This window comes from Plecotus auritus (assembly GCF_963455305.1).
Source record: "Plecotus auritus genome assembly, chromosome: X".
NCBI lineage: Eukaryota > Metazoa > Chordata > Mammalia > Chiroptera > Vespertilionidae > Plecotus > Plecotus auritus.
The window spans coordinates 38,144,424-38,159,542 of NC_137784.1; the positions used below are offsets into that span (position 1 = coordinate 38,144,424).

General features: G+C 37.7%; 1 protein-coding gene across 1 annotated transcript in view; it reads left to right on the top strand.

The window, feature by feature from the left end:
* Positions 1–14,569, top strand: part of LOC308240630 (charged multivesicular body protein 1B2) — a 94,660-nt gene extending 80,091 nt beyond the window's left edge. The window contains exon 10 of the transcript XR_013959817.1: positions 14,498–14,569. The gene's annotated coding sequence lies outside the window, so the exon portion shown is untranslated. The remainder of the gene's footprint in view (positions 1–14,497) is intronic.
* Positions 14,570–15,119: the final 550 nt, after the last annotated feature.

Here is a 15,119-nt window from a genome sequence, read left to right on the forward strand (position 1 = left end):
AAAAGGCATCCAAATTGGAAAAGAAGAAGTAAAGCAGTCCTTATTTGGAGATGACATGATACTGTATATAAAAAACCTGAAAGACTCCATCAAACAACTATTAGACTTAATAAATAAATTCGGCAATGTAGCAGGATACAAAATTAATGCCAAGGAATCTCAGGCATTTCTATACACCAATAGTGAACTTACAGAAAGAGACACTAAAAAAGCAATCCCATTTACCATCGCACCAAAAAAAATTAAGATACCTAAGAATAAACTTAACTAAGGACGTAAAAGACCTATAAGCAGAAAACATCAGGACACTGAAAAAAGACATAGAGGAAGACGTAAACAGATGGAAGAACATACCATGTTCATGAATTGGCAGAATCAATATCATTAAAATCTCCATACCTCCCAAAGCAATCTATATATTCAGTGCACTCCCCATTAAAATTCCAATGGCATATTTCACAGACCTAGAAAGAACTCTCCAAATATTCATCTGGAATAAAAAAAGACCCTTAATACCCACAGCAATCCTGAGAAAGAAGAATAAAGTAGGTGGGATCTCAACACCAGATTTCAAGCTGTATTACAAAGCCACTATTCTTAAAACAGCCTAGTACTGGCACAAGAACAGACATATAGACCAATGGAATAGAATAGAGAATCCAGATATCAACCCAAACCACTCTGCTCAATTAATATTTGACAAAGGAGGCTTGAACATACAATGGAGTCAAGATAGTCTCTTCAATAAATGGTGTTGGGAAAATTGGACAGATACATGCAAAAAAATGAAACTAGATCTCCAACTGACACCATACACAAAAATAAAATCAAAATGGATAAAGGACTTAAACATAAGACAGGAAACCATAAAAATACTAGAGGAATCCACAGGCAGAGAAATCTCAGACATATGCCGAAGGAACTTCTTCACTGATACTGTTCCTAGGGCAATGGTAGCTAAAGAGAAAATAAACAAATGGGACTACATCAAAATAAAAAGCTTTTATACAGCAAAAGAAACCATCAACAAAACAATAAAGCCCACTGTATGATAGAACATATTTGTAAATGTTATCACTGATAAAGGTTTAATTTCCAACATCTACAGGCAACTTATACAACTTAATAAAAGGAAGACAAATGATCCAATAAAAAAATGGGCAACTGATCTAAATAGAATCTTTTCGAAAGAAGACAGAAGGAATGCCAAGAGATATATGAAAACATCCTCAAAGTCACTAATTATCTGAGAGATGCAAATCAAAATGACAATGCGGTACCATCTCACACCTGTCAGAATGGCTATCATCAAGAAATCAACAAAGGACAAGTGCTGGCGAGGATTCGGAGAAAAAGGAACCCTTTTGCACTGCTGGTGAGAATGCAGACTGGTGTAGCTACTGTGGAGAACAGTGTGGAGTTTCCTCAAAAAAACTAAAAATGGACCTCCCTTTTGACCCAGTAATCCCACTTCTAGGAATATATACCAAGAAACTAGAAACACCAATCAGAAAGGATATATGCACCCCTATGTTCAGAGCAGCACAATTCACCATAGCTAAGATTTGGAAACAGCCCAAATGCCCATCAGTAGATAAGTGGATTGGAAAACTATGGTACATCTACACAATGGAATACTATGCTGCTATTAAAAAGAAGGGATTCTTACCATTTGCAGCAACATGGATGGACCTGGAGAGCATTATGTTAAGTGAAATAAGTCAGGCAATGAAAGAAAAATACCACATGTTCTCACTCATTTATGGACAATAAAGAACATTATAACCTGATGAATAAAAAGATAGATACAGAGGTAATAAAGCACTGAACAGACTGTCAATTACAGCAGGAAATCAGGGAAGTGTGTGTGGGGGGGAAAGAGATCAACCAAAGGACTTGTATGCATGCATATAAGCACAACAAATGGACACAGGACACTGCGGTGGTGGGATGAGGGCATGCGACAGGGGGTAGGGAAGGCTTGGGTAAGGTCAATGGGGAAAAAAAGGAGATATATGTATTACTACATGTAATACTTTAAACAATTAAAAAATAAAAAATAAATATATAAATAACACGACAATAATGTCAAAGCATACTGATTTCTAAAGACATCAAAACACACACACAAAAAAACACAGAAAGATAAACAAGGAACAAGGGATCTGCAAAATAACCAGAATACAACAAAATGTTAATTGTAAGGCCTTACCTATCATTAATTACTTTAAATATAAACAGATTAAAATATCTAGCCGAAACCGGTTTGGCTCAGTGGATAGAGCGTCGGCCTACGGACTGAAGGGTCCCGGGTTCAATTCCGGTCAAGGGCATGTACCTTGGTTGCGGGCACATCCCCAGTGGGAGGTGTGCAGGAGGCAGCTGTTCGATGTTTCTCTCTTATCGATGTTTCTAGCTCTCTATCCCTCTCCCTTCCTCTCTGTAAAATATCAATAAAATATATTAAAAAAATATCTAACTTAAAGATATGAATGGCTTAATGGGAAAACACACACACACACACACACACACACACACACACACACACACAAGAACAAACCAAAAAAAATCACCACCAAGACCCAATAACATGCTATCTATAAGAGACTCACTTTAGTCTTAAAAGATACATAAACTGTAAAATGAGATTTCAAGCAGATTTTAACCAAAAAAAAGCAGGAGTAGTTATACTGATATCAGGCAAAACAGACTTTAAACCAAAAATGGTAAAGAGAGATAAAGTAGGTCATTATATAATAAAGAGGTCAATACATCAACAAGATATAATAGTTGTAAAGTTTTATGTTCCTAATATTAGAGTACCTAAATATACAAACAAAATCTAACATAGCTAGATGGAGAAGTGCACAGTAATACTGTAATAGTTGGGGACTTTAATAACCCACTCTCAAGAATGGGTAGATCATGCAGACAGAATCCATAAGGAAACAGTGAATTTTAACACTATAGACCAGTGGACCTAACAGACATATGCGGAGAATTCTATCCAACAACAGAATATACATTGTTTTACATAAAACATTTTCTAGGATAGACCATATGTTAGTCCACAAAACAAGTATTAGCAAACTTAAGATTGAAATCATACCAAGTATGTTCTCTAACCACAATGGCATGAAACTAAAAATCAGTAAGGGGAAAACTAAACTTCACAAAATATGGAAACTAACATTGTCCTAAACAACCAATGCAACAACAATAAAAAGAAAATGAAAAAAATTGAGACAAAAATCAAAACACAAAATAGAAATACAAAGAACAGACTGACAGCTGTCAGAAGGGATGGGGGTTGGAAGCTAGGTGAAAAAGGTGAAGAGATTAAGAAAAAAAATCAGGAGAAACCAAGATGGCGGCATAGGTAAACACCTGAATTTGCTGCCTCGTACAACCACTTCAAAACTACAACTAAAAGACAAAACGGACATCATCCAGAACCACAGGAAGGCTGGCTGAGTGGAAATTCTACAACTAGAAGGAAAGAGAAAAGCACACTGAGACTCAGAGGAGCTGCGGAAGTAAAGTGCAGAGGTACAGAGGCACACGCGTGGAGAGGGCTGGCAACTGAGTACGCAGCTGGCTTTTTTAATCTGCAGGGAGACACAAGCTCCTGACTGCTCTGAACACCAGTTCCGGGCGAGACTCTGGGGACCCAGACTCCTCTGGGGAGAAACTGGATTGTCTGGCAGTGGGCGGAATGCGAGGGCAGCTTTCTCTCAGAGGTGCTTGCAGCAATTACCAAGAGACATTGAGACCCGGGGGCCTATTAGGGCAGGGCTGATGGGAAGCCATTGCTGTTTGCTCCACCCTGAGACTCCGTCCCATCCAAGCTGTATGCAGAGGCTTTTGCATATGAATGTCCTGGTTCTTTGCAACCTAAAATTACCTATCAAACTGCAGCTGACTCAGAGAGACCCAGAACATCCAAAAGAAGGCCCAAGGCCCCACAGAAGCTTGCATTTCTTCACAGCTGGGCCTCACCTGGGCACCTCCAAAACCCAAACAAATAAGAGGAATCTGCAGATCTCTCCATAGCTCCGGCTGGGTGGCCTCAGGCAGAGGCTACATTAGCACCTCCTTGGAGATCCAAGAGCCAGTGTACCCTGGGGTCAGAGTAGGACCATCCAGATTACAACTCCTCAGATCCATAAGGGACACACTCAGGGGGCAGACTCAGTGAGCACCAAAGCCCCACTGAAGCAAGTCTTGCCTCATAAGGGTGTCTCCAGCACAGAAGTTCTCCCATCGTAGACACAGCAGATCCTCACAGCCAATTGGCCTGGAGGTCAATTCCTCCCAGTGATACCAATAGCAATCAAGGCTTAACTACAACAAGACTGTGCATGCAGCCCACAAAGGGGTGCACCAAGAGTGTCCACCTCAGGTAACTGGGGAGGCAGAGCCACTGGGACCTATAAGACACCTAGCACACAAAGCCACTCTATCAATTCAGGGAAATAGCCAAAATGCAGAGACAAAGAAACAGGTCACAAATGACAGAAATGGAGGAAAGCAAACTACTGGATATAGAGTTCATAACCACGGTTATAAAGTTTTTCAAAAATTTTCTAGAAACCACTGATAAATTTAGTGAGACCCTCAAGGATATGAAAAAGGACCAACTAGAAATTAAGCTTACACTGACTGAAATAAAGAATAATATACAGAGATCCAACAGCAGACTAGAGGATCACAAGAATCAAGTCAAAGGTTTGAAATCTGAAGAAGCAAAAACAACCAGAAAAGCAAAAAGAAAAAAGAATCCAAAAATATGAAGATAGTGTAAGGAGCCTCTGGGACAACTTCAAGCGTACCAACATCCGAATTATGGGGGTGCCAGAAGAAGAGAGAGAGCAAGATACTGAAAACCTATTTGAAGAAATAATGACAGAAAACTTCCCCCACCTGGTGAAAGAAATAGACTTACAAGTCCAGGCAGCGCAGAGAACCCCAAACAAAAGGAATCCAAAGAGGACCACACCAAGACACATCATAATTAAAATGCCAAGAGCAAAAGACAAAGAGAGAATATTAAAAGCAGCAAGAGAAAAACAGTTAGTTACCTACAAGGGAGCACTCATACGATTTTCAGCTGATTTCTCAACAGAAACTATGTAGGCCAGACGGGAGTGGCAAGAAATACTCAAAGTGATGAATAGCAAGAACCTACAACCAAGATTACTCTACCCAGCAAAGCTATCATTCAGAATTGAAGGTCAGATAAAGAGCTTCACAGTTAAGAAAAAGCTAAAGGAGTTCATCACCACCAAACCAGTATTATATGAAATGCTGAAAGGTATTCTTTAAGAAGAGGAAGGAAGAAGAAGAAAAAGGTAAAGATATAAATTATGAACAACAAATACATGTCTGTCAACAAGTGAATCTAAAAATCAAGTGAATAAAAAATCTGATGCACAGAATAATCTGGTGAATATAATAGAATCAGGGGCATAGAAAGGGAGTGTACTGACAATCCTTCGGGGGAAAGGCGTGTGGGGGGTGCGGGAAGAGACTGGACAAAAATCATACACCTATGGATGAGGACAGTATGGGGGGGTTAAGGCAGGGGGTGGGGTGGGAACTGGGTGGAGGGGAGCCATGGGAGGGGACAAAGAGGAACAACTGTAATAATCTGAACAATAAAGATTTAATTAAAAAAATAAAATTGGGGTCATAAAAATAAAAAAAACAATAAAAGAAAAAATCACTCAGACAACAGTATGGTGATTATCAGAGGGAAAGAAGAGTGGGAGTAGGTAGAAGAGTGAAAATGGGATAAATGGTTGTGAAAGGAGACTTGACTTGGGGTGGTGAACATACAATATAATATACAGATAATGTTTTATTTTATAGAATTGTACACCCGAAACATATAATTTTATTAACCAATATCACCCCAGTAAATTTAATTAAAAAAACAACACACAGAACTTGTGAAATGTGGCAAAAGCAGTTCTAAGAGGGAAGATCATAGCAATAAATACATTAAGAAACAAGAAAGATCCAAAATAAACAACTTAACAGTATGCTTTAAGGAACTGGAAAATAAAAACAAAATGAGCCCAAAGTTAGCATAAGAAAGCTAATGAAGAACAGTGCAAACACAAATTAGAGAACAGAAAAACAATAGAAGAGGTTAATCAAACTAAGAGTTGGTTCTTTGAAAAAATAAAATGATAAAACCTTAGACTTAGCTATAGTATAAAAAGACAGGACCCAAATCAAGAAAATTATAAATGAAAAAGGAGACATTAAAACATGTACCAGAGAAATTGAAAGGCTAATACCAGGCTACTAGAAACAAACTGGACAACCTAGAAGAAAAGGGGAAAAAAACCTTAGAAACGTGCAATCAGGAAGAAATAGAACATCTGAATAGATCGATTATTAGTAAAGAGATTGAATCAGTAATCAAAACTCTTCCAATGAAGAAAATCCCAGGACCAGATGGTTTCATTGGTGAATTTGACCAGACATTTAAAGAAGAATCAACACCAGTCCTTCTCAAATTCTTCCAAAAGATCAAAGAGGAGGGAACATTCCCAAACTTATTTAATGAGGCCAGAATTATTCTGACAACAGTACTAGAAAAGGAAACTATATGCCAATATCCCTGATGAATATGGATCCAAAAATGTTCATAAAATACTAACAATCTACATTCAGCAGCACATTAAATGCATTTTTCACCATGATCAAGTGAGATTTATCCCTGGGGTGGAGGATGATTCAACATAGTCAAATCAGTTAATGTGATACATTAATAGAATGAAAGTATAGAATCATATGATTATCTCAATAAATGCAGAACAAGGATTTGAGAATTCAATATCCGTTCATCAATTTAAAAAACCACATTAGGCACAAAAGGAACATGTCTCAACATAATGAGGGCTATATGTGACAAGCCACACCTAACATTATACTCAGTGGTGAAAGTTTGAAAGCTTCTCTTCTAAGATAAGGAGCAAGACAAGGTACCCACTCTCACTACTCCTATTCAACATAGTACTAGAAGTCCTAGCGAGAGGAATAAGGAAAGAAAACAGGTATCAGAATTGAAAAAAGTACAACTTATTTTCAGGTTACATGATTTTATATATTAAAAAATCCTAAAGACAACCAAAAACTGTTAGTTCTAATCAATGAATTTAGTAAAGTGGCAGGATACAAAGTTAATATGCAAAAATCAGTTGCATTCTTATATACTATTTTCTGAAAAAGAAATAAATTGCTCTAATTTGCAATAGCATCAAAAACAATGAAATACTTAGGAATAAATTTAAGGAGGTAAAAAATCTCTACAAACTATAAGACATTGATAAAATTGAAGAAGATACAAATAAATGAAAAGGCATCTCATGTTCATGGATTGGAAGAATTAATAGTTAAAATGTAAATATTATAAAAAGCCACCTATACATTCAATACAATCTTTATCAAAATTTCAATGGCATTTTTTAAAGAAGTAGAAAAAATTACTCCTAAAATTTACCTGAAACCACAAAAGATTCCCACATGCCAAAAAACAAACAAAAAACCCTGAGAAAGAATAACAAAGCAGGAGGTGGCACAGTTCCTGATTTCAAGCTATACTATAAAGCTATAATCATCAAAACAGTATAGTGCTGGCATAAAAGCAGACAAATGGACCAATAGGATAATATGAAGAACCCAGAAATAAATCCAAGCATATACAGCTAAGTAATATTTGATAAGGGGACCAAAAATATTCAATGAAGAAAGTACAGTCTTCCATAAATGGTACTTGGATAAATTGGAGTCACATGTAAAAGAACAAAACTGGACCCACATCTCACAGCACTCACAAAATTTAACTCAAAATGAATTAAAGACTTAAACATAAAACTTGAAACTATGAAAATCCTGGAATAAAACAAGAATAAATCTCCTGGGCATGGGTCTTGGTGATGATTTTTGGATATGACACCTAAAGCACAAGCAATGAAATAAAAAATAAGTGGGACTACATCAAACTGAAAAGCTTCTGCACAGCAAAAGAAACTGTCAACAAAGTGAAAGGAAAACCTCTGGAATGGGAAAATTGCAAACCATATGTCTGATAAGGAGTTAATATCAAAATTATAAAAAGAATTAATACAACTCAATAGCAAAAAAAACCCCAAAATAACCCAATTTAAAAAGGGAGGGAAGACCTGAATAGATATTTCTCCAAGGAAGGTATAGGAAAGGCCAACAGGTACATGAAAAGATGCTCAACATCACTAGTCATTAAGGAAATGCAAATTAAAACCACAATGAGATATCACCTTTCTCCTGTCAGAATGGCTATCATCAATAAATCAACAAACAAGTGTTGGCTAGGATGTGGAGAAAAGGGAACCCTTGTGCACTATTGATGAGATTGGAAATTGTTACAACCACTGTGGAAAATAGTATGGAGGATCCTCAAAAAAATAAAAATAGAACTAGTAAATAATTCATCAATTCTACTCTGGGAATCCAAAGGAAACAAAAATACTAAATCAAAAAGACATCTGCACTCTCGTGTTCATAGCAGCATTATTTATAATGGCCAAGACATGGAAATGACATACTAGTAAGTGTCCATGGATGGATGAATGAATAAAAGAAATTGTGGTAAATATATGCAATTGAATATTATTCAGCCATAAAAAAAATGAGGATAACCCACCATTTGTGACAGCCTGGATAGACCTTGAAGTCAATATGCTAAGTGAAATAAGTCAGACAGAAAGACAAATACTGTTATAATTCCACTTATATATGGAGTTAAAATAAAACTCAGAAAAAGATCAGATTTGTGGTTCACAGGGGCAAAGGGTCGGGGGGGAGAGGAATTGGAGGAAGGTGGTCAAAAGGCACAAACCTCCCATTATAAGACAAATAAATACTACAGATAAATAAGTACAACATGATGGCTAACACTGCTTTCTGATATATAGGAAACTTGTTGAGCATACATCTTAAGAATTTTCATTGTAAGGATTTTTTTCCTCTTCTTATTTTATTGTATTATATAAGAAGGTGAATGTTAGCTGAACCAAATATGGTAATCATTTTTGCAATATATGTAAATCAAACCATCATGCTGTATGCTTTAACCTTATACAGTGTTGCATGTCAATAAGTTCTCAATGAAATGTGATGGAGGATGCTTTTCCAAGTAATGGAAAGATAGATTCCCATTATTTGGAAAAAAAAAACAACAACACCTATGGAGATTTACCAGTTGAGTGTGCTTTTTTTAAGATTCTACAGGTAGAAATGACTATTTACAAAAGAGAGAAAATTGAATCCAGAGCCAAATTCATTATTCCCATTAGTTTTGCACTCATTGTAAGCATCATGAAGAACAGGCATTACTTAGGGATAGGAACACCATTCCACTTTTAAGGGTCCTGAACTTATCTTTCTTCTAACTGACCAAGAAGGCTTCCTGTTGCTATAAATCTCAAAGTGGTACTATACCTGAGCCAGCCCAATTCTTACAAGGTGGAGTGTGAGGATGATGGGAGTTCCCTTGTAGGTAACTTTCTGTCTCTTTCTTGCATCCTTTAATATTCTTTCTTTGTCATTAATGTTTGCCATTTTAATTATGATGTGCCTAGGTGTGGGTCTTTCCGGGGATTCATCTTTATTGGGACTCTCAGTGTTTCATGAACTTGTGTGACTTTTTCCTTCACCAGTTTAAGGAAATTTTCTGCCATTATTTCTTCAAACAAGTTCTCTATTTCTTTCTCAGATTCTTCTCTTTCTGGTACCCCTCTCATAAGAATGTTGTTACATTTCATGTTGTCCCAAAGCTCCCTTAGACTCTCTTCCTGCTTTTTATTTTTATTTTTCCATTTGTTGCTTTGAATGGGTGTTGTTGTTTTTTCTACCTTGTCTTCTAATTCGCTGATTCAGTCCTCAGCTTCTTGTCTACAGTTGAATCCTTCCAGGGTCTTCTTTATTTCAGCTATATCATTTCTCATTTCCAATTGATTCTTATTTATTGTTTCAGGTTCCCTTTTCATGTTGGTGTACCTCTCATTAAGACCCTTATAATTCTGATTAAGCTACTTGTAGTTCTCATTGAATTATTTGAGCACCCTCATTACTATTACTCTGAATTTTTTATCTGACAAGTTACTTGCCTCCATTTTATTTAGTTCCTTTTTCTGTTGATTCCTCCTTTTCTTTCATTTGGAGATTTTTTTTTCTTTGTCTCCCTACTTTAATTTCACTTTGTACTTGTTTCTCTATATTAGATAAAACTTCTATGCCTCCCAGACTTTGTGGTGTGGTCTTATGTAGTAGGTGTTTTGTGGGACCCAGTGATGCAGTCTCTTAGCTCTCCTAAATGGGTGCTCTAGGAATGCCCTTGTTTGAGTTATTTTGATTCTTCTGTTGTAATTTGGTCTTGAATGTTATTGTCTTGTTCATCAGTGGAATCTGCTCTCAGGCTGACTATGTGACTTACCACTGACCACATTGTGCGAGCTGTTGTGGAGGTTCTGACAGAACAGAACAAAATTCTACACAATAAAACACATAACAAAAAAAAAAACACAAAACAAAAACATACACAAGACCCCTACAGCAACAACAAAAGCAACCACCAGAGAAGAGATAATTAACAAAGAGAAAAGAGACCATGAGTGATAGAAGAAAAGAAAGGAAAAATACAAAGAGAAAACACACAAACAAAATTTAAAAAGCGGGTGGGAAGAAAAAGGAACATGAAGTGGCAGAGGTGAAATAATGAAAATAAGAATAAAGAATTAGAGTAATAAGGGAAGGAAAATGGTTTGAAATAAAGGAGGACATTTTTTGAAAAGGAATATAGAGAAGAAAGACAAACCCAAAATAAGAAAAGGAAAAAGAAATGAGTAAGCAGGCAAAAAAGAAAAGAAAAAAATTAGTAGGAAAGGGAAGTGGAAAATTAGATATATGAATGAAACAATAGAGACTAAATAATAACAAATTAATCAATAAAGCAGATAGTTAAAGAAAGGGAAGGGAAATTAAGAAAAGGAAAAAAAGAAAGAAAAAGTGAAATGGTTTTCAGCAGAGTTTAGTGCCTCATAGGAGCTCCCTTTTGGATCCTGCTCTTCAAATGACTATGGCTGACTGTTGACTGCCAATTCTAGGCTTCTCCAGTACTTAGGTGCTAACCACTGTCAGAAACTGTCCTCCTTTGGCTTTCAACAACCTGATTGAAGCTCCAAGTGATCCACAATTTGTGTCTGTCTCCACAGGACTTGGCTGCAAGCAGGAGGGTCCAAGCTGCCCTGTAAAATAGGTTTGTTAGCAGCATAGGGCCTAGGGCTGGGTCAGTTAGCTTCCCCAGGTTCCCTAAGCTCTGTCTCTGCCCACCTTCACTTACCAGCCAGCTGTCAATCTTAATCACTCAAACGTCTTTTTCTGAAAGGGCTTTAGGTGGAACAGGAGTCTAGACCTCTGGGTCTCCCATGATGGGGGAGCACAGTTCAGATTTCAGGGAGAGTGGTGGGTGTGTTTCTCTGTCCCAGAGCTACTCCTCTGTCAGCGGCCCAGAATATTACTCTACCCTCAGGTGGGTAGAGATCCTTGTATGCACTCCAGTGGGACCAGCTGAAAATCTGGAGTTTCTATCAACTCTTCCCTGGATAGTCGGGCAGAGCACCCCACTCCCAATCCAGTCACTGATGTTTCCTGAGATTATTCAAACCCATAGGTTTGCCTCTGCTATTGTGTCCTCTGAACAGGTCAAAATGTAGGGTATGGCAGGCAGGGCTCCTGTAGGTGGGGAAGGTATTATCACCTAGGGCAGGGTTTTTCCCTGGTCCTTAGCTGTGGCTTCTGGGAGTGACTAGCTTCTCTCATGAAAAATGGCTGTTTTAGTTTGGGGATATGACTGAATTCAGGACTCCCAGCTGCTGCTTTTCTATGTAACCCCCCAAAGCTTCCTACCCCATCCTCGCCTTAGGCACCTTGAGTCTGCACCACCCTCCCTGCACCAAAGCCTTGGGTGAGTAGCTGCAAATAAAACTGCTCTGGGTTAAAACAAAACAAAACAACAAAACAGAAACTGAGGTTTTCTCTCTGACCAGCTCAGGTCTACTATCTCCAGACTCCACTGTGGCCAGCAGCCTTGCTGCCTTTCACAGCTGGATGTTACGTGGGCTGCTAGTCTAGGCTCTGGTTCTCTGGGCTGTGGAGCCCAGCCTGGATTTCAGGCCTCAATCTTCTGAGCCAACCGAGCCTTCTGTGTCTGAAAGCTCCCTCCTCACTCTTGGCCTGCCGCCCCTGGAAGCTGAGTCAGCCCCTCATCATGACCTCGCCCCTCCTACTGCTCTCCAGGTGTTTTCTGTCCTTCCTTGATATAAGTCTACTCCTCAGCTGGACCTCAGTTGGTAATTCAGGTGTATTTTCCCCACTTTAGTTTTATTTCCAGTCTGATTCTGGGAGGAGGTGCAAGAAAGGTCTGCCTATTTGGCCACCATTTTTCTACCAAACACTATTCTAAATGTTACCATGTATTAATAACTCTTTTAGTCCTCACAACTTCTATATTACAGATGAAGAAATTAATAAGGGGCAGGGCTGAAATTCACACCAAAGCATTTATTTTAGTTTTTTTCATTTGCAGTGACCCCAAATAAGCTCAGATGACATCTGCTAAAGAGGATTTATTATAATGATATGTGGAGAAATACAGATGTCAGAACACCATTTTTATAATCATACAACTAAGCCTCCTAGATAATTGGAATTTTGACATACTCAGGATACCATAGTAGCTCTAGAAGTCTAATAAGATATATGGATTATGAAAAACATATCTTTTGCTCCTGCCTCTAATATTATAGCATTGTGGTGATGCAATGATCACCATTATCTACTTACTCTTATCTGTTTCTACTGCTCCAGTCAGCACCAATTAATGCCATACCAATCTGGTTTTCTGCGTATCATGCCCCTAATCCCTCTCCCTCACCACCAAATTCAAGAGAGGATCTGATGGGATCATCATTCCACTAGGCCTCCTGCTGGTTGAAACTCTCATTTTAGACTGTCTCATAGCCAATTGAAAAGTCCATTACATATGCTATCTGAGTGGGATGATCACCTAAGGATAAGAACATCCTCAGAAGAGTACAGTGAACATAAGAAACATCTTAAATGCCCTTTCCTGTACATTGACTAACTCTAAGCCCATTTATGGTTGTACCAGTATCACTTCTTTTTTATTTTGGTGTACTAACATTTTCATGGCACTGAGTCCTTACACCTTTTCCATTATTTTAATAGTACAATACTGAAATCCAAGATCAGGCCCAGAAGGCATAAGTTTGTCTCTGGTGTCCAAGCTTTCCTTTTAACACCCATCACCCTTCTTCCTCATCATGTGTCAGAGTCTGTTGCTTTCCTGAGAAAGAACACTTATTATGTACCGGGAATGTCACAAACATCTCTCATATTTATCACAACAATCTCAAAAAGTGCTATCTCCATTACTACAATGTTAGCACCTATTGCTCAAATTCTGTCTATTAAGATAATTATCACCCTAACTGGTTTGGCTCAGTGGAGAGTGTCGGCCTGTGGACTGATGGGTCCCAAGTTCGATTCCAGTCAAGGGCACGTACCTTGGTTGTGGGCACATCCCCAGTAGGAGGCAGCTGATTGATGTTTCTAACTCTCTGTAAACAAACAAACAAACAAACAAACAAACAAACAAAAACAACAAAAAACAAACCCCTCAATAAAATATATTTTAAAAAAAGATAGTTATCTTACCTGGTCCCAAAAATGGAGAGCCTATGATGTGAGAAATGGTTCAATATCACACATATATTAAAACAAGGCAAACCAATAAAACTTTGCCATCAGTCACAATGTCTGTCTTTTCACTATTTGACATTCATTTGAGTTGCTTCTTTTTATGAAAAATCCTTGAAATAAATATTCCAATAAGCTCTATTAAATATTCACACATTCAGTGTGAATTTCTTTATCTATATACAGCAGCAAGTCAACTGCTTAGACTAGATATTAGAGAAATAGAAATTAAGTCAAAATAGGTTTTGACTGGGGTGAAGGTTAATGCATGTAATGCCCACTGCTCAGAACTAGAGTGTTAGAAAATTGGGATGCCAGGTTTGGGCAATGTGAGGGGAGTCCCTGGCAGAGTCACTAAAGTGAATGTAGGAAATGTATGCTGGAGGCAGACTTTGTCAATCTACCCACTGGGTTTAGTCTGTCATCCCAGAATTGATTACCCCAGTAGCTTTCAAGACTGGAGCATAAATTAGCCAGCCTCGGTGTATTTGTCATAACCGCCCCAGTCACACTGGAAAACACCTTAATTTCTCTGACACTTTTCAGTGGGAAGTAATCTGATCCCAACCTTCTTGATGTGCTTTGTAAGCCTTAACATATGCTTACACATTTATTGAATCCTTCTATAAACATGTGCCTATTTATTGCTATCTTTTCCAAATTGCAGGGGAATGTGAAGAAGTGGAAATGAAAGCTCTCATAAAATACTGCTGGAAAGAAAAAAAAGAAATCATATAAGGTAACATGCACAGTAAATGATGGGGAAGACCTGCCCAAGTTAAAAAGAACCAAGAGCTACAGTCAACCAATACGACTTGGATTCTTCCAGTAATGGTCTGCCTCTTGCCTCCCAGAATGGGCCATATATTTTAAAACAGCTCTCTAAAAAATCTTATTAAATATAAATTTTAATACACTGGCCCTAATTCTGCCATGTGAAAAGCTATAAAAAAAAGCATAGTTCCTTTCCATATTATAATTATGCACATGATTTTCTGAAGACCCTGTATATCTATGTTTTTAGTACTATAACACTATTTTTAAAAATCTTTATTGTTGGAAGTATTACATATGTCCACTTTTGCCCCTATTGACCTCTTCCACTCCCCAAAAATAGAGCACTTCTTAAAATTGAATTTATTGGGTTGATACTGGTTAATAAAATTATACAGGTTACAGGTATACAATTCTACAGTACATTATCTGTATATTGTATTGTGTGTTTGCCACACCAAGTCAAGTTTCCTTACTTCACCATTTATTCCCCACTTTCGCTTCTACCTTCCCCA